Raw genomic sequence first — 18,329 nt, 5'->3', positions numbered from 1 at the left:
ATAGACAGCACTTGAGTTTTGCTGCGAAGGTGTGCAAAAGGGCAGAAGAATGAGGAAGCAGGATCAAGAGGCTCTTTTCTGTTTTCTGTTTTAAGATTGCATCAGTAACAGATATTTGTATACCAATGGGAATGGTCTAGTAGAGACTGAAAAAAGTTGATGATGGTGCCGTGTTCTTGAGCAGGAAGAGGTGACCCACTCTAGTGCACAGATGGAGGTAGCAGCTTTAGATAGGAGCGTGGATAGCACATCTGTGCAAACGGGGAGTAGGGAGATGCTGGAGGGTAAGCACACTTGGGAGTGGGAGCTTGAGAACGTTCTCGTCAGGGAAGTAGGAGGCGAACAGCTGTGAGGCTGGGGGTGGGTGGATATTGAAGATTGAAGGTGGAGAGAAGGTTTGAAACCTCACCAAGAGCTAGGGGACTAGGGGGTGATTCCAGGGCAGCATTAAGGGTCCACTGGACGTTTTCTCCAGCCATGTTCTGCTGCATGGACGCAGGCATGGAGTAGGCAGAGGGCTGGATTTAACCAGGGTTGTGGTTTTTGCCAAGAGAAGACAACTTGAGAGAAGAACAGGGGATTGGAGGCTGAATGTACAGGAATGATTTTCGCCACTGAGCAGGCACTGAAGCTGGGGTAATTGGGGTAGTGAGAGCATCAAGGGGGTGAGGGGGAGCAGAAAGGTGGTGGGAACAATGGATTTGAGGTCCCATTGGGGTAAGGGATGGCTGAAGTCCAGGTACCAGCTGATACTTTGAGCTGGCGATCAGGGACAGGGGGCGTGAGATTGAGATAATGGATTGGGGAGGAGTTTCAGACCATGGCAGTGAGTGGCTGACATGGGCGGGGGGAGGGGGGGACAAGATCAATAGGAACAGGTCAATGTACCAGAGGCCAAGGTGATGGCAGCAGCATCTCTGTGAATATTGGAATGACCAAGAGCTACAACAGGAACAAGCTGATTGAGAGTGACACTGAGGCCAGGGGCAAGCCCTCAAAGACGGGAGGCTGTGCCCCAGAGGCTGGTAGACATCTGCTCCCAGGGGAAGGTGTGGGTGCTGCAGGGTGGAGACGAGATTCAAAACGGGCATCCTTTAGGGAGGTGGGAACACAGACAGCCTGAAAGGGACAGTGAGGGGCAAGGAGGACAACATGCCTGTGGTTTCTCCCTCCACTCTCCCCATTTTTTCTCCTGTCCATGGGCTATGGAAGAGAAAGGAGAAGCCACTGGGAGGTCTGCAGGGGAACGCAGCATCCTCAGGGGAGAGCGGGTTTCCTACGGCAAGACGGAAGCGTTCAGAGAAAAGACTGGGAGAGAGGAGGTTCCACTGCAGGTGTTCTGGAATTCCTGAGGGCATCCGAAGGCCTTAAGGCGGGCGTTGAGGAGGAGTCCGACAGGGAACTGGGGAGGGGCTGCCCAGAGCCCCTAGGGACCGGAGTGCAGGAGACAAGGGAGGCCCTAGGTGTGGCGTGGAGGAGAGATGCAGTGTGAGATCAGTGACCTGACACCGAAGTTGCTCCGTGAATAGCGGTAGCAACAATAGCCCTCACATTGAACCCTTACGACAGACCAGAGCCCGTACTGAGTTGCATATATCCTCTCATTGAATCCTCTCGATAACCCTGTAAGACAGAAATTTTTATCCCCCTCATTTTACAGCTAAGGAAACAAGCAGCCAACAGCCATCAGCAGTGGTGCCAGGATCGGAGCCCAGACAATCTGACTCCAGAGCCCCAGTACTTTTAATCTCGGATCCAGGCATTTTTTACGTATTTGTTGAGTGGATGAAGGGAGAACAGAGAATTGGCTTTGAGAAATCCAGACCTTTTCCTGCACCCTCAAGGACAGCCTGGAAGGCCCCATACTTCCCATTCTTAGCAACAACTCATATTTTAATTTACCCATGGGCTTCATCCCTTGGAAGGAAGTTCTGCATGAGCGCGCAAGGGGAGAGTGGGGAGAAGAAGCTGTGGCCCAGAGAGGGTGAGTTAGCTCACCAGAGAAACACAGCCAGAGGTCAGAGACTAACGGCAGCTTAGTGGGTTTCTGGGGCTTGAAGATGGGGCCCAGCCTGAAGCAGCACCCTGAATCCTTCCTGAAACCCCTCAGTTTCCATCTTCCACAGGCTGTGACCCGCCTGCTTCAGATTTTTTTTTTTTTTTTTTTTTTTGCCACGCTGCAGAGCTTGTGGAATTTTAGTTCCCCAATCAGGGATTGAACCCAGGCCTTCTGCAGTGAGAGCCCAGAGTCCTAACCACTGGACCACCAGGGGATTCCCCTGCTTCGGATTTTTACAGAACTCACCCGCAGTCTGAGCTTATGGGCCCCAGACTCTCTCAGCACTTAGCATGCAGAGGGGAGCGTTACAGGGTCTGCAATCAATGTCTTTGTCTAAGGAGGAATGGGGGCAAGAAACACAGTGTGTGGATCTAGTTTAACAACATGGGGTGAGGAGGCCCATGGGGCAACCGAGGGCAGATTTAGCTTGGTCAGGGGCCTCTAGGCAGGTGCCATTCAAGTAGAGGTGCAGAGCGGTAGTAGGGGTCAGCCAGAACAGGGAGAAGAGGGTGGGGAGAACTCCCAGGCTGAGGTAAGAGGAAAACTTGGATTATTCAGGATCTTTTGTGGGAAGGTTCTGTATGGCTGGAGGGGAAGGAATGGTGGGAGGTGAGCTCGAAGACTGGGGAGGTGGGCCTTCAGCGGTTCAGGGTTAGGACTTTAAGCAGCTGGGGAGAGGCCGAGGGCCCTGATGGGCAGCGCCTCTGTTCCTAGGCCTGCTTCTGCCTGGTGAGGACGGTCAGGGCAGGGTCCCAGGGAGCTGCCCCACCCACCCTGAGGAGTGGAAGGGAGGGCTGGAATGCCGGCTCTCGCCTAGGTGCCCGCTAGATGGCGCCCGATCACCACGCTCCTGGGGGAAGGACAGGCCTTGGCTGGGGCTGGTATACTGGGGAGAGGAGGGCTGGGGAGTTAGCTTTGTAGTTTCTGAGCCCCAAGGTTGGTTAGGGAATGTAAGTGTAAGTGAGTGAGTGTGTGTGTGTAAATCTTCGCTTCTTTCAGGACGTCCACCTGGGACGTGGTTGTGATGTGGCCTTGGTGTACATTCTCCCTTAGTGCCTCATCACACCCCCAGGAGCTCAGATTATTATACTCATTTTCCAGAGTGGGAAACTGGGGCAGAAGAAGGTTGGGGATGAGCCCAAGGTCGCTCGGCTGGTGCAGAGTGGAGTAAGTGGACAGAGATCGCCACCAGGCCTCCTAGGACGGATCTGGGCCCCTGTGCTCTTTGCCACGTGGCAGGACCTGTTCTGAGTCACCCCAAATGGAAGAACAGGACCCAATGGGCTGGTGGTACCAGGTTACGGATCCTGGACATTTATCCATTTAGCATATTTGTTGAGCACCTACTATGTGCCAGGCACTGTGCTAGGCATTGGTGAGTGATAAAGCAATGAGTAGCGTAGACGTGAAGGTACAGTCTAGTGGGGGAGACAGCCAGACATCATACCAGTAAGCCAGCTGACAACATTACAGATTATGGTAAGTGCTGTGGAAACAGGCGGACCCGAGAAGGTTACAGGGTGGGCTCACACTTAGAGGGGCAGGGACAGGACTTTGAGTGCAGACATGAGGCCGGCAGAAGAAACAGCATTCGGGCAGAGGCGAAAGCCAGTGCAAAAGCAGCCAAGGTGGAAAAGAGCTGACGGACCGCATGGAGGTGGGGGACTGGCGAGGAATCATCCAGGAGGCCGGGAGCCTGGCGAATGAGGAGCGTGTGTTATAACCTACATACCGTGAGAAGGGAGAGGAGCTTTAAGCAGGGCGCGGCAGGCATGTTGTGATTTGTGTATTTCAAAGTCCACTGACTTTGTTTAGAGATTCAGGTGAAGATGATCACGCAGGTGAGAGACGTTGATGGCTCCGAGCACGATGGCAGCTGTGAAGGTGAAGGACGATATCTAGATCTGAGAGTGACTTTGGAAGTAGAATTGGTAGGATTTTCAGATGGATTGGATGCAGGGGTGAGGATGATTCGAGGTACCAAGCTTGAGCAATGGGTGGACAGGGGGTCCATTTCCCAAGGTGGGAGAGCCTGGGGAGGTCGTGACGTGGGTGGAGGGAGGGAACCAAGCTCAGGCCCTGTTATTTTTGAAGCCACCAATGTGACATCCTAGTAGAAAGATGGGGCAGGCAGTTGGGGCTCGTTGGAAAGGTCGAAAGCTGCTGATGTAACTTCAGGAGCCTCTAGATTGTATTTAATACCAAGGGATTAGATGAGCTCATTGAGCCCAAAGTCCAGGCAGCTCAGTAACGGGAGGTAGTGAGGGTCCCATTGCTGCAGGTGTGCAGGGGAGCCGGGCTGATGTCTCTCATGACTGCTAGAGAGCAGGGGGGGCCTCTCTGAGGGAGGTGCAATGAAATGGCCTCTGAAGATACGAGAGACCAGGACTCCTGGTGGCCCTGAGGCCGCGTGGAGGAGCTGGACATGCCGACTCTGCCTCTTTGCCTGGTGAGATCTTCCTTCCCAGTGGCACTTCCCCCACTGCCATCTGGCAGGGCCCAGAGACACAGACCCTGGGGTGGGACTGGGGGGAGGGCAGCCTCTGGGATGGGGCTGTAATTTCAGCTGGGAGCAGGGCTCCTGAGTTTCAGTGCCACCTGGTGTGAGGTTCCTCTTTCTAGCACCTCCCCCATGACTGTCTCTGCCGACATCCCCACCCTGCACTCCCCAGCTGCAGCTACTGAGCCTTCCTCAAGGCCCAGGTAGCATTCCACCTGGACCGACATTGAGTCAGGTAACAGAGCATCCCAGGGGAGGGGGTGTGGGGTGGTAATTGGAAGGGGCTGCCAAGTTTAATTAGTGGTTGTGAAGCCCTGAAACCTGCATCTGAGAGGTGCCCCCAGACTTTCATCTTCAAAACTTCCCCACCAGCCTGGATGAAGGGACGAGGGAGGGGCCAGGTATTAATAGTAATTATTAGTTTCACTAATAAAGAGGAGAAACGGGATTATCACCAAGCCCAATGCATTCTCCCCTCTTTGTCTACCTCTTCTGTCCTTCCTCTGGCTCCATTTCCTTTCTCTTTCCACTTTTCCTCCTTCTTCCCCTCTCCTCCCTCCCTCTATCTTCTTTTCTTTTTCTCCAGGCCTTGCCTCTTCTGTCTGTCCTCATTTCAAGGCCTCAGGATCCGCCTGCCCATCTGGATCTCATCAGCTTTCTGTGTTGGGATGTCTGGAGCACCAGGACATTCAGGGAGAACCCCTGTGCTTATCTGGGGTGCACAGGGAGGGTGTGGGGCAATGTTGTGGGGAGAGGGGGGTGGAAGGATGTCTATGTCCATTCATTCATTCACTGTTTTACAAATAGTTATTGAACATCTACTGTGTGCCAAGCACTGGCTTGGGCCTCTGGGATTCAGTGCCGACCAGGACAGACACGACCCTGCGCTGGGGAGCTGACATTCTACCGGGGAAGATGGATAATAGACAGTAAACTGACAAGTACACTTGAGGTCACAGATTGATGCCCACTTGGAAGGGTTAAACAGCAGATATGATGAAGAGCTAAGTGGGTGGCCACTTGAGGCTGGAGGACCAGGGGGGCATCCCTGAGGAGGTGGTGTTTGGGCTGAGAGCTGAATAATGAGAAGGACCTCATGAGAGAATGATTGAGAAAAGTGTTCAGGGCAGGGAGAACAGCCTTTGCAAAAGCCCTGAGGTGGAGAAGATCATGGACCTTGTGAGGATGTGAAAGGAGGATGAGGTGGCAGGAAGGGAGGCCCAGAGGAAGAGGCCAAGGTGAGCTGAGGTATGCAGGCCCCCTGTGCACTCACCCGGGCCTCATGCATCATTGAATGCTCTGTTGTCCCTGTCTTTGAATTCTTAAGTTTTGAGCAAGGGGTTCTGCATTTCCATTTTGTACTGGGCCCCATCAATTATGTAGCTGTCCCTACTTGGGGAGGTCAGCAAACGACGTGAATGTCTAAAAAAAACAGGAATGTCTGTAGAAATATGAAGGTATGAAGGCTGGTGCGCTAGCATTTGGTAAATGAAGGAAGGAAGGAAGGAATTTGTGTGCACACATGTGCAACCTCATCTGTGAGGGTGTCACAGGGTCACGTAGGCCTAGACCAGGTATGCTGCTCACACACAGACATGGCCCCAACATGTCCCAGAGTCCTGCAGTACCTGCTACATTTCCCAGGGACCGTTGCCGGAGGGGCTCCCAGGGGCTATGTGCACCAGGCCCAAAGCAGCACCCTAAACAGGGGATGGTGAGGCCAGGCTTGCTCCAGGCCCTGTTTTGGGAAATAAGATGACTCCTCTACCCCAGGTGGAGGTGGCCCTGTCTTTCCTGTAAGACCTGAGACTTTGAAGCCGGACAGATTTGAGTTCAGATCTCGTTCACATCCTGACTAGTGGATGCAAATAACTGGACTTTGGGCGTGTGATTTGCTTCTCTGATCCTCAAGTTTCCTCATCTGTAAAATGGGGATCACTACTTAGAATTCCTGAGAGGATTAAAAGAGGTAATGAGAGGAAAGTTCTTGGCAGAGTCAGAGCTTGGTAAATATTTGCAATTAATAATAATAGTTATTATAATCATACACTCTCTGGAGACTTGGGTAAACATTTGCTGCTGCCCCTAAATGTCTGCATAATCATGAACAAGTCCCTTAAATCCTCCTGGGCCACAGCTTCCTCTTCTGTTAAATTGGGGTGATAATAAACCAACTCATCTCTAACCAGGGTGGTCAGGGTGATCCCACACATTCACTGTGGAGCTTCTTTGAGAACTGATGTGCCCATGTGAGTTGTTGGCACTTTCCCGACCCCCACCTCCCCCATCTCGGGGCAGGCTTTCTCCAAATATGCCCCCTCCACGGAGAGAAAATAGGCTCCGCCTCCCCCATTCTTGGCAGCACATAGAACCCAGTCCCTGGATTCCCAGCCCTGAGTTCTTGTCCTCACACTGGAAAGTCTGCCTGGGAGTGAACCTCAGGGTCAAGGTCTGAGGTTGGGCAAGGAAGAGGAAGGTCCACAGCTGGGGCAGGGGAGGGGGAGGATAAGCTAAAGGAAAACAAAGGAGCTGGAGCCCAAGTACCAGGTGGCCTTACTTCCTGCCTCCCTCTGGGCAGGAAGTAGCCAGAAAGCTGTGAGAATTAATCTCTGACAAAGGACCGGGGTGACAGTCTTGGAGTGGGTAGAGCTCCCACTTCATCTCCCACATACACCCCCAAAGGCTGATTTGCGGGAGCCTCCGAAACCCATGGGAAGCCCTGAACAGCACCAGCACTAGCCCGGGAAGGGGAGCGCCCTCCGTGACGGGAGTCCTGGCCAGAGGAGCCTGGAAGGGAGAGCTAAAGGGGTCCTCGGCCATCCGCAAGTGAAAACCATGGGGTCTGGGGGCAGGAAGGCTGGCTCCACGTCTAGGTGCTACGGCAAACCAGCAATGTGACCACGGGGTTACTTAGCCTCTCTGTGCCTCAGTTTCCTCATCTGAAACATGGGGATAATAGTCACACCTCAGAGTGTTGCTGGGAGAACTAGGTGCTCTTAAGGTTCTTAACAAAGCGTGACACATAGTGAATGCTTCAGAAAGGTTAGTTATTATTAAGGGCTTTAAAAAATGAGGCTACCCTGTGAGCTGTGACAGAATCTGTCAGATCTCCGGAGAGACTAGTTCAAAGCCTTCCCCTATATTTTGCTATATTCTTGGCTGGCAAAAATCATTCATTCATTTCCTTATTCAAAAAATATTTATGGAGCATTTTTATGACAGCGAAGTATGGCAGATGGGGGCCCCCAAAACTGATCAGTTCTTGGAAGGGCATTTGAGCAAGAACTAACTATGGGCTTAGTTGATGTACACTCAGACGCCCACTGCCCTGGAGATGGGTATCAGCCAGTTCCCCCGGAGAGAGCCCAGCTGAAGTCACAGACACGAGATCACAGAGCTACTACGTAGCAGTGCTGGGACTCAACCCAGGTCCACCTCACTCCAAAGCTGATGCCTTTCCAAATCAGGATTCCAGGGCTACCTTCCTGCGGCACGCCCCTTACCCCCCACCTCCGCGCCTCCACGTTGGCAGAACCAGATCCCTAGAGGCCAAAGGTCGGACTGTTTTCTGCGGCCCGTTGTAGCAGGATTTTTGTCATTTCCTCTCTGGTTCTCCTGACCACGCAGAACAACCTTGGGGCTTTCCTCCGAGGGGAAACCCAGCCTGGAAGCAGCCCAGCCTGGAAAATATGGCTACGGGTAACTGCTGACCTTTGTCTCCTCAGCTGCAGAGCGTCTGGGTGCCTGGGAGTGGAGCAGGATGGGGGGGGCGGGGGTGGGGTGGGTGTACTCCCTGAATGGGTGCTGAGCCAATGATTCCCCAGGGGCCTAGACCCAGCCTCCCTCTGGCTCTATAGTCCGAGACAGGTCATAGCCCCACTCTGGGCCTCAGTTTCCCCACCTGTGAAATGTGGGACAGTAACAAAACTCCAGCACCAGGTCCTCTGCATGGCCTTCGTGCTGGGAGTTGATGGGCTGACGGCACACCCTCCCTCCCACCTTTCCTCTTGGGCTCTCATGAGGTTAAATGGGACTGTGGCTGTGAAAGGACTTTGAAATAGAGGACAGAACTGGATACCAGCAGATGCAGAAGCTGATTGATGTCAACCGAGACCCTCCCCACCCAGCTCCAGCTTCTGCCTCACCCAGACTCCTGCCTGTGCCCCAGTGCCCATACTCGGGACCCTTTGTAGGGCCTACGGGCCTGCTGCAGCGGGAGCCTGGGAAGAGCCTGGTTGGAAGCAGGACACTCCGGGCCTTGCACAAGCATCCCGAAGCCAAGAAGTCACCCGCCTGGATAAACCCCTGTGGGGCCTTCCAGCAGCCTCGCTAACACCCTGCCATTCCAGGTTTGCGTCTTGATTTTCCCCACAGGCAGAGGTGGAACCGGGAGTTTGAGAGTAGGAAGAGGAGGCCCATGGCTAAGCAGGAGGCATCCTTCTGGCAGATCACAACACTCGACTTATGCCTGGGGGGGAAATCTCTTCTGCTTTTGGGCCTCACTTTCCCCATCTGCATTGTTGAGGCTATATCACAGGACCACTCTGAACCTTCTGAGGTGCAATGGGTGGGTCTCTGGGCCCTAGGCTCGAGCAGATGGAGACTAGGTCCATCCTCAGGGGCTTCCATCTGGGATTTGAACCACACTCCCCAGCTCCATCTGCTCCAGCAGCCTCCCCAGATGCTCTCCAGAGTGGACAGAAACCAAGGCTGGGGGGCCGGGTCACGCCCCCTCCCCAGGAGGACTCAAAGGCGAGAGTCCCACTGCCAGGCTTGTGTGCACGGATGGAGAAATGACGAGCCGGAGGGATGGTGGGAGAGGCAGCTCCACGTGGAGAGGCCAGTGCCCTGGTCACACGGGCACGCCCACCCCTCTAACACCAGCTGGGCCAGATGGTGGAGGCAGCTGACGGGAGGGTTCCTTGCTCCCCTCTCCCCCGACCCAGGGGCTTTGAAGGGGCCTAGATTTCTTTCCACACAAAAGACATGTGGGGAGAAGCCTTCTCCATACGCAGACTTGGGGCAACATTTTAATCTGGTGGAATCGCAGTTGTAGCATTATAGAACGTGAGTACGCTGCAGAATTCTAGAATCTCAGAGGCACAGCATCCCAGAATTTCAGACAAGTGAGTCATAGATTTTAGGTTTCCAAACGGTGCCATCCAACACTGTAGCCACTAACCACATGTGGTTATTGAGCCTTTGATATGTGACTACTCTGAATGGGATGGGCCCTACATGTAAAATACACAGTGGACAGTGGATTTTGAAGACTTGGTACAAAAGAAAGAATTTTAAACATCTCATTAATAATTTCTTTATATTAATTACACAGTGGACAGTGTAAAATACAAAGTGGACAGTGGATTTTGAAGACCTGGTATAAAAGAAAGAATTTTAAACATCTCATTAATAATTTCTTTATATTAATTACATGTCAAAATGATAATATTTTAAATATATTGGGTTCAATACAATGTATTACTAAAATGAATCTCACTTTTTTTTTTTTTTTTTGCTTTTAAAACATGGCTACTGGAAAATTTTTAATTTCATGTATTTCATTTCAGAATTTTAAATAGAATTTTAGAACCAGATTTCCAGATCTTTATATTGCTAGCTGACTTTGAGTCTTAGACACTAACTCTCAGAGCCTAAAAGAATCTGAGAAGAATCCTGATCCTTCTCCCACCCAGTGCAAGGATCCTCTAGCCCACCCTGACCAGCACTGACCAGCCTCTGCCTACCCCTTCCCCCCACCTTCCCCGTGGAGAACTCACTGCCGCCGTGGCTGCTGGGCTTTTGGAATGGTTAGAGTTCCTGGGTGTCGAGTGGGATCTGCTTCCTGCAGCTTCTTCCACCCTCATGGTTGGTTCCCAGAGCATCTTCCAGGGCCTCCCAGAACAGGTCTGCATCCTTCTCCCCATGAAAGGTGTGGAGTCTGAGTCCTGCCCCTCCCTCCTCTCCCCCCAGGCCACTGTTCTACAGGCTGCAGGGTCTACCTCGACACCTGTTCCTACAGGTGAGTTTCAGGGAGCCTCTGCTCCAGATGGCCCTCTCTGCTTCCCCATTCCTCAGCAGAACTGTTCCTGGGATGGACCCCAGTGACAGAGTGAGGATCCTTCCAGCCTCTCCCAGTTTGTAGAGTATTCTGTTTGTCTGTCTGGGTAACTGGCCTGCACTGCGTGGTCTCTGAGCCCCACCCTGTTCCCAGCTCTAGGAAGATGTGTGATGGGTGACTCCAGGTGCTAGGATGTGGGGTGACACAGGAATCAGCAGGTTGATTTAGGGTGCTTCAAATCTGCCTGTAGAATGCTGTTTTCAATTTTAAGAGATTGTGGGGAGGAAGAAGGAAGAGGCTTTCCTACTGACAGAGTCAGGAATTCCAAGGCAGTACTAAGTGGCAATGACTCACTCAGAGCACCTCAGCAATTCAGAGGAGGAAGATCAGAGGTCAGTCAGGGAAGGCGTCCTAGAGGAAGTGGGACTGGAGCTGGGACTTGAAGGAAAGGAGAGGGTAGTTAGAGTTGTGAAGAGGTGGAGAGGAGGGTATTCTGGGCAGAAGGAATGCTGGGCACACGTGGCCGGTACCCAGGCCTTGAGGGTCCCAGGCTGCCTGGAGTAGAGGGGTAAGAGGGCGGGCGGTAGGGCTGTGAGGGTGGGCTCAGCTGGCTGAGGGCAGCCTGGGAGTTGGCCTCTGGGGAGGGGTGTGTATGTACAATAGAGGGGGAACTCCAGTGAGCTATAGGGGAGTGCTGGATAAAACAACAGTAACAACTATAGCTATGCCAGGCATGGTGCTAAGTGGTTTCCTAATATTTCCTTTAATCTTCTCAATAACCCTACGATGTAAGTACTATTATCCCCATTCTACAAATAAACAATTGAAGCCACGTTAAGTGACAGTAAGTGAAGGCTGACCTTGGATTTCCACACAGAATAGTCTGGCTCCAGAGCTCTTAAGCACTGGAAGGAGGGCAGGTTGGGGGAAAGGGAGGTGGGTGGGGTGAGTGGTGTGTGCAGTGGATGGGTGAATGCGTGTGACCATGTTGTGTGTGAATGGGGGGCGGTATCCCTGCCATTTCCCTCCTGCCCCCTCCCGCAACCCCAGCTCCATCTCAGGACAGACCCAGCCCAGACAGGTCTGTGTGAAGAGGAGGCCTTGGAATGATAAGAATTTCCATGCCTGTTGGAGCAGATAGCCCCAGACAAGAGTCTGGCCACCATGCCAGTTCCAGAGCCAACTTCCCACTGGGGTCAACACTGCCCTTCCCCCCATACGCTGGCACATCTCCAAGGACCCAGGAATGATGTCTAGACTTGACCCTGGGCATCCTTGCCTTACTGGTGCCCCCTTCTTCTCAGCTTCTGATGCACACACAGCTGGGCAATGGGGAAGGGTCGTCGTAGCTCGGCTGCCTCACTGGTGATGGGGGCAGACCCCTGTTCCTCTCTGGGCCTCAGTGTCTCCATATCTGTAAAAAGGCAGTTTGGATTAGTTCAGGAATCATAAACGAAGATGACAAGGTAGCCCAGGAGGAGAATGCAAACGAATGAGGGAGGCTGGGTATGTGTAAGGAGTGCAGGGACCTAGGAGAACTGGACAGCAACCTCCAGACCAGGTGGCCTGGCCCAGCCTCCCTGCTTCACTTGCCAGAGGTGCTGGGACCCTGAGCCACATTTTCTTTAACTAGAAAGTGGGGGTTGTGGTGCCCACCCCCCACCCCATGGGAGTGGTGAGAATTAACTGGAATAATTGATGGGAATCTTGAGAAGAAATGTCCCCCCTGCCTTTGATGAATGTAATCTTTTGATCTGAGTCATGTTAAAAGGATTTAGCTCCAAGCTCATACAGCTCAATATCAAAAAAACAAACAATCCAATTTAAAAATGGGCAGAAGATCTAAATAGGCATTTCTCCAAAGATGACATACAGATGGTCGACAAGCACATGAAAAGATGCTCATCATCACTAATTATTAGAGAAATGCAAATCAAAGCCACAGTGAGGGATCACCTCACACCAGTCAGAATGGCCATCATCAAAAAGTCTACAAATAATAAATGCTGCAGAGGGTGTGGAGAAAAGGGAACACTCCTACACTGTTGGTGGGAATGTAAATTGGTGAAGCCACTATGGAAAACAGTATAGAGGTTCCTTAAAAAACTAAAAAAAAAGTTACCATATAATCCAGCAATCTCACTCCTGGGTATATATCTGGAAACAATGAAAACTCTAAATTAAAAAAGATACATGCACACCAATGTTCATAGCAGCACTATTTACAATAGCCAAGACATGGAAGCAACCTAAGTGTCCATCAACAGATGACTGGATAAAGAAAGTGTGGTATATATGCACAATGGAATATTACTCAGCCATAAAAAAGAATGAAATAATGCCATTTGCAGCAACATGGATGGACCTAGAGATTATCATACTAAGAGAAGTCAGAAAGAGAAAGACAAATGCCATATGATATCACTTATATGTGGAATCTAAAAGAATAATACAAATGAATCTGTATACAAAACAGAAATAGACTCACAGACATAGAAAACAAATTTATGGTTACCAAAGGAGACGGTGGGGGAAGGATAAATTAGGAGTATAGGATTAACACATACACGCTACTATACATAAAATATATAAGCAACAAGAATTTACCGTATAGCTCAGGGAACCATATTCAATATTATTCTTATAATAACCTACAATGGAATATAATCTGAAAAATAATATATAATGGAATCACTTTGCTATACACCTGAAACTAACACAATATTGTAAATCAACTTTACTTCAATTTTTTAAAAAAGGAGTTAGCTCCTGGTGGTCAAGTGAAGAAATTGAAGAATGAGGAGGCCAGATAGTGGAGGAGTGGATGAGAAATGGCCTGGGGGTGAGGGCAAGGCCAGTGCTGAGCTCCTCTGGAGAGGTTTGGGAAGGAACAGTTCCGCCGCCGCCCTTAGCTTCTGCCCTCACATGAAGAGGGTTCTGCTCCCAGATTAGCAGGCTGGAACTGAGCCCCGGACCCTGCCTTGCCCTCAGAGGACTTTGAGCCTATTGTGGTAGCGTCATTTAGAGACCACACACGCTTGTATTTTTCTTTCGCCAGGTTGTAATTAGTGCATCACAATCAACACAGTAAAAAGGGAAATTAACTGATTTACATTTGTTTGCAGAAGCTATTATCTTCTCTGTGTGAGGATTCCAAAGATCTTTCACCCTTCATCTCCGTTCTCTTGGTCAAGTTGAACCTTCCAGGGACTTGGAAGAAGGAGGCGGTGGTCTGAAATGGTGTTTAGCTGCAGCTCGGCTCTCTGATCAGCTGAGGGGATCTCCCACGGTTTGGCCAAACCTCCATTTTCTCACCTTTGGGGGTGGAAAATCATCATCAAATGGGGGTGAAAAAGCCTCCACTGTGAAAAATCCTCAGGACTGCTGTGGAGTCCCCGGGAATTGGTTTACAGAATTGGGAAATGCTTTAGAAAACACAGGAAGAGTGCTGCACGTGCAAGGGATTGTGCTAGCTGAGTCCTTGGCCCAGGCAGCTCCTGGGAGTGAGGAATGGGCTGGGGAAGGCGGGACACACATCCTTGGGTGGGTTCTGCCTGAAACAGGAAACCTGGCCCCAGAGACGGGACTGCTTTGGAAACCAGCTGCAAGTGCTCTTCAGACAGCAGCAGCGTAGATGAAAGTGGGGGTGCAACAGGGAAGGGTGGGCGAACCCTGTGGAAGCGGGGGACTAGGGCACAGAACCCAGGTGGTCCTGCACAATTTGGAGGCTCACTGCCCCCGGGCACTGGGAGGTGCGGTAATAGTGCTAAGAACTTAACCTTCGAGTTAGGTGGGGCTGGATTCGAAACCTCCTCTGCCACGCCTGTCTGGGTGACCTTGGGAAAGTTGCTTCACCTCTCTGAGCTACAACTCTCTGGGCTGCTCAATAACAAATGGCGGAAAGCAGGTAGTATGCACCAGAGTAAGCAATTAATTGCTGTTAATTACTCCCATCCCCCACCTCAGACAGTCTTTGGTTGCTTTTCAGAACAGTTTATATCCATTGTCCATCTGAAGCATGGATAACCTGCCCATTTCACAGATTTTTCTCCTTCATTTGCTTAACAGATATCAAGGTCTGCCAGAAAGCAAATAGTCCCTGTCCTTGAAGAACTGCGCGTGTGTGTGTGTGTGTGTGTGTGTGTGTGTGTGTGTGTGTGTGTGAGAGAGAGAGAGAGAGAGAGAGAGAGAGAGAGAGAGAGAGAGAGAGAGAGGAGAGAGGAGAGAGGAAACTGTTACACCATGTGGTCAATGCTGTAATTACGGTGACCATGTTCTCCAAACCACAAATCAGGTCACATGGTCTGACAGAGGCTATTTTCTGCCTCCACTGAAGTCCAAACCGTGAAATCACATGTAGTTACACATTCATTGAATCACCTTTTACTTTTTTAAGAAGCAAATGACATGAAATTTGGGTTCTCTGTGACAAATCCCACCATAGTCCCAGAAAATCACTAGAGCCGTGACGAAGTCCCATAGAGAGCCCTGGCAGGAACCGGAAGACTTCCCAGAGGAGGTGCTGCTTAAGTGGGGCCTTGAAGGCTGAATAGGAGGTCTCCAGGCAGGGAAAGAGGGGGTGATCTTAATGCCCTTGGGACAGGACCTACCCTTCCTGCTCTGTTATAGACAACCCTGCTAGGACCTGGCGGTAGGGGCTAAAGTAGGCAACAGTGTCTGTTTTCATTTACTTTTCACTTTCCTGTCCCAAAGACCTCCTGGGAAGCAGAATTGTTTCAGGCCAGTATAACAACATGGTTACATTGCGTCATATCTTCTGGTGCATTTACATGTTTGTCTCTGCAGTAGACCATACATTCCTTGAGGACAGGGCCCACATCTGTCATGTTCATCTCTATGTCCCTCTACTTTTCCTCCCCCACCAGGATGGTGTGAGGAAGACTATAGGAGAGGTACTAATCAATGTCAAATGACTAAATGAATGAAGTACCATGGATGGGCATGTTGTAGGGAGGCAGTGTTCTTTGTTTTGTGATGAATCTGTTGACTTTCATTTTATCTGTTTAGTTAGCAAATATGTGCTGGTTGCCTGCCCTGTGACTATAGCTCTGTGTGGGGTTCCAGAGCTCAGCTGTGTCTGAGACAAATGTGGTCCTGCTCACACACAGCTTACACTCTAGAGAGAGGCAGCCGACAAGTAACTACAAGGATGATGAAGAGGGATTGTGACATGTAGACCAGGAAGTGGTCTGGGTTAGGGACAGAGGAAAAGCCCCAGGAGGAAATGAAATTTAACCTGATACCCCAAAAATAAAAATTAACCATTTAGCTAACATTTTAATAGTGCTTATCATGTGACAGACACCACTCTGAGGGCTTTACATGTTTAACTCATTTAATTCTCACGATTGTCCTAGGAAGTACAGACTGTTATCCCATTTTAGAGATGAACATAGAAAGTTTGAAAAACTGGCCCACCGGGACTTCCCTGGTGGCAAAGAATCCGCCTGCCAGTGCAGGGGACATGGGTTCAAGCCCTGGTCCAGGAAGATCCCATATGCCGCGGGGCAACAAAGCCCGTGCGCCACAACTATTGAGCCTGCGCTCTAGAGCCTGCAAGCCACGACTACTGAGCCCCCATGCCACAACTAATGAAGCCTGCACACCTAGAGCCCGTGCTCTGCAACAAGGGAAGCCACCTCAATGAGAGGCCCACGCACCGCAACGAAGAGTAGTCCCCACTCGCCACAACTAGAGAAAGCCTGCCTGCAGCAACGAAGACCCAACGAGCCAAAAAAAAAAGATAAATAAATTTATTTAAAAAAAAAAAAAACTGGCCCACGGTCACACAGCTTGTAAGTGGCAGAGCCAGCATTCAAACCCAGGTAGTCCACACTCTGAACGAGGAATTAGTCAGGTAAAGGGGAAGGCCAGGCATACCACTTAGGACAAGAGGTAAGGCTGGACAACAAGGTGGGGAATTTATCCTGAGAGCAATGGGAAGGCTTTGGTGGCTTTAAGTAAGAAATGGGCATGATTAGGTTGCATTAGAAGAGGCAAAGTGCGGGGGGAGGGAGAGCAGTGAAGGGGCTGTTAACACGGGCTGAGGCAGAGACAAGATGTTGGATTGGACTAGGGTGGTAGTGATGAAGAGGAAGGGATGGGGTTGGGTTAGAGCAGAAAACTGGAGGCGGAACCAGTGGCCCTGGCTCATGGATGGGATGTGGGGACAGGGGCTGGTGACAGATTTCTGGACTGGACACGTGAACTGGACACATAGGAGGAGGGAGAGAAGCGGGTTTGGGTGGATGCAGGTTTGGAAGTTCAGCCTTTGGTTTACAGAGTTGGATAAAGGGGACCTTGGGGCAGCCAAGGAGCATGTCAAGTGGCCAGTGGGGAGGACACTGGACTGAGGAGGGGGTGTGGGCAGGGGAAGTTACCAGCACAAAGAAGGGCCCCAAAGCTCTGGGAGGTGTGGGTGGGTCCTGAGGGGGTGGAGGAGCAGGGCACCTCGACAATCTTCCTCAGAACCTCCCAGGGTATGGTTAGAAATGCGAGTCCTCAGCTTCACCTAGACCCATGGAGGCCAATGCCCAGGGTGGAGCCTGGGCCTTGCCTTTTTGCAGGCTTTCTGGGTAACAGTGAGCTGGAGGGCCTTGGGCCCAACTTGGTGAACGGTAACTGAAGATTTGAAAAGAGTAGGAAGAGCTGTCGGTGATGGGGAGTCACCCCAGCTCACAGCTGTCCCCCCTCCCCCCTGCCAATGCTCGGGACCTGCAACTCCATTGGTGAGATACTGGCTTTCGCTCAGCTTGGGCAGGAGAATAGCTCCGTGACCTGACTGGCCTCCATCCCTCTCTACCCTCCCATAGCATCGCTCTTATTACCTCCCTCACCTACTTATAGCCTTCTCACTCCACCTGGCCCTCAGGATAATGTCCTTTCCTTTGGGCCCCTCAGAGAAGGTCACCCATAAACTGCTCCTAACTCACCTCTCCAGTTTTCTTGCTCATTCTTTCCTTCCTGCTTCCTCTACCCTTCCCCCCACCCCCCTCCATGCAACACTCAGCTTTTCCTGAACGCTTTCCATGTGGCCTGTAACAGGTTGTTCCTTGTACCAGGAATGTCCGTATCCCCGCCCTGATCCCCTCCGGTCCCTCCAGATCCTGCTCAGAGGCTGCCTCCCCCCAAAGTTCCCTTGTTCTGCTCCCCTCTTATTGTAGGCCATAGCACTTGCCCTGGGTCTCCCCAGCAGGCCCTCAGCTCAGCCAGCCTCCGGACACAGGGAGGGACATGCAGATCACCTCCAAACACACCCCGACACTTCTTGAGAGTGCAGACCCATGTCTCTTTCAACCCTGTTACCAAGAACACAGTGTCTGGCACAGGGAAGATGCTACAGGACCTCATGTGGATGAAAATAAGATTCTAGGGGCTTGTTTAACCTGCCCAAGACCCAGACAGTATTCAAGAACTTTAGATCATTGACCACAGGAATGTAGATTATAAAAGAGAATTTGCTAGTGGATGTTGCTTTCCCTGGCTAAATTGGTGGCATGGCTGGAGTGTGCACTAGGAAGTCACAAGCCTATCTTTGAACATCAGTGTGGGCCTGTGATCACCACCCTTAGGCTTAGTCCTACTGACTACACTCCATGCAAAGCTGTCACATGGGCATGACTGGGAGTCCAGAGCCTGGTCCCATTCCCCAGCATCAACCTTGCTCAGGCCTCAGCGTCTTTCCTCCT

Source organism: Delphinus delphis, chromosome 3 (genome assembly GCF_949987515.2).
Source record: "Delphinus delphis chromosome 3, mDelDel1.2, whole genome shotgun sequence".
In the NCBI taxonomy this organism is placed as follows: Eukaryota; Metazoa; Chordata; class Mammalia; order Artiodactyla; family Delphinidae; genus Delphinus; species Delphinus delphis.
Note: the sequence above shows the minus strand (reverse complement) of the source record.